Consider the following 2,319-nt stretch of genomic DNA (forward strand, 5'->3'; position numbering starts at 1 on the left):
CCAGGAGGAGGAGGAGGCCCTGGTCCTGCATTCTGCCTGGAGAGGAGGGAGAAGGGTTAGAGTGCAATGCAGCAGCAAGGAGGGGTGCGGTGGGCTGTGGGCAGTCTGCCTGGGAGTCAGACAGAAGCTGCTTCCATTGCACTCGTTCATCTGTGTGTGCACGCCTGTGTGTACATTCCCATGCCCTGCTCGTTGCCACCTTGTAGACCACGTGTGTTAATTGCATCGGGAAGGTTACTTGTGCATCTCAGCAACTGCCTCTGGCCAGCAAGCTATTGGACTGGGAGCTTGTTTCCATCCCTGCAGCTCCCGCATTGCTCTGTGTGGGGCTGAAATGCTCTCCATGGGGAGCCCTGCACCCCACACAGTAGCTGAGGAAGGCCCTTTGGTTGGGTGCACCCACCCACCAGGTTGCCCCAGAGCCTGTGCTGCTCCTGCCCCAGGAAAGCAAAGCACCCCCGTCTGCATGCTGGCAGTGGCAGTCCTGCCATCCAGTACTGGTCCCCAGCCTCTAACCCCCTCTATTTCTCCAAGGCTCCTTTATCCAGTACCTAGCAGGATGTTGCTCCACGCCAAAGAGCCCTAGGGCTGGGTGAACACACTTTCTACAGCTCCAGAGGAATCCGGGCTGGGGTAAGAAAAAACACCCAGCAGAAACAAACCCGCTGTCATTAGGGGTCTGAGAGCTAAACTGGTGGATTAAACAAAACAAAAAACAAACAAACAAAAAAGTCCCCACAGGACTCCCACAGGTGGGAGCTTTCGGAGTGATGGAATAGGAGGGCTGCACCCACTACCAGCAGCACAGTCGCCAGCACTGCACCTGTGCACGCAGCAGATGTGCGTCCATGTGCGTGCACACAGCCAGGAGCGGGTCGGGAATAAGGATGCATGCATACAAGGGTGCGTGCACTCAACAGTGCAGCTCCTGGCGCTCATCTCTCTGCACTACAGCAACCCTGGGCCAGATGACAGTCCCCCTTCAGCTGCCACCACGAGCCTCCATGGGACACTGTTGCCAACACTGGAGTCTCAGGTGCCACTCTCAACAGGAATGCAGATGCTCAGAACTGGCGTCTCACGTCTGGTGACCCCTTTTCCTGCTCCCCCAAAGCCTTTTAGGATGATGCCCGTATCTGCGTGGCAGCAGCCAGCCAGCTAATACATCACATCTGCCCTGGCTCCATGACATGCTTGGCAGGACTGGGCTGTAGAGGTCAGGTCGCACCGAGTGCTCCAAGATACTTCAGTGCAGGGAAGAGTCCGGGGCCAGCATGTGCTCCCTGCCTCTGGGCAGTGTGCCAGAGAGAGCAGCTCCCCACATTCAGGCTCCAGTGCACTCACTTTTCACGTGACCAGCTGCCAGCTTTGCTCTGCATTGAGCTGTCACAGGGAATTACACAGCCCTGTGGCTCAAGGCAGAGCGGAGGGGGTGAAATCTCCCCTCTCCATTGCTCAGCCTAGCTGGGAGCCATTCTGCCAAGCATGGTATGTCTCAGCCCTATTCCTACTCAGCTGCCTTCAAAGCAAGCAAGAGCTCAGCCTGGCTGGACTGGTTACAGACGGCAGGGCTGGGGCTGAGCTGAGCTAACAGGCACTCCTGTCCCACTTTCTACAGGAGCTTGGACTGGGCAGCACCTCTGACACCCACAACATCCCCCTGACTTCAGCTGTTCTGTAAACTTCCTCCCTCCTTAGCTGCAGTTTTCCCTTGCTTTCTGCACCCTCCTCCCAGCCCGGTGCCTTCCAGCTCAGGCTCTGTAAGTGCCCAGAGCAGACAGCCACAGCTGCCATGCTCACCTCTGTCTTTGCTCCCCATGGCATGGGTACCGTGGGGCCCTGCCCACGTGTACACAGGGATGAAGGAGAGAGGGCTCTAAGGGGCAGCTCAGCTATGGCGCCAGGAGCTCCTGGATCTGCTGCCAGGCTCTGCCTGGCACATCACCCAGGCAAAGGTCTTCAGGACCCCTCGGCCATTGCTCATTCTAAAGTATTCATAAGGGAAAGGGGATGCAGTCTTTTAGCTGGTTTTCCAAACAGCCTGATCCCTTCTTTGCTGGTCAAATGAGAGCTGTCCCTGGTCGGGCTGCCAGCACCTTCAAGCATGATTGCACAGCTCCTCCTGCATCTCTGCGGGGTCCTGGTGCCTTCCCTGCTCAGATTACTGTCTGACTCTCACCCCACATTGGTCTCTCCCAGGAAGGGGCTGCATGAGCAGAGTGGTCCAGAGCGTGGCCACACCCTGACAGTCCCAGTTTCCCCTTTCACCCTTGCCTCTAGCTGCCCTGGGATCAGTTCTATTAAAAAAAAAAAAAAAAT

Source organism: Buceros rhinoceros, unplaced genomic scaffold (assembly GCF_000710305.1).
Source record: "Buceros rhinoceros silvestris isolate BGI_N320 unplaced genomic scaffold, ASM71030v1 scaffold21149, whole genome shotgun sequence".
Taxonomy (NCBI): Eukaryota; Metazoa; Chordata; class Aves; order Bucerotiformes; family Bucerotidae; genus Buceros; species Buceros rhinoceros.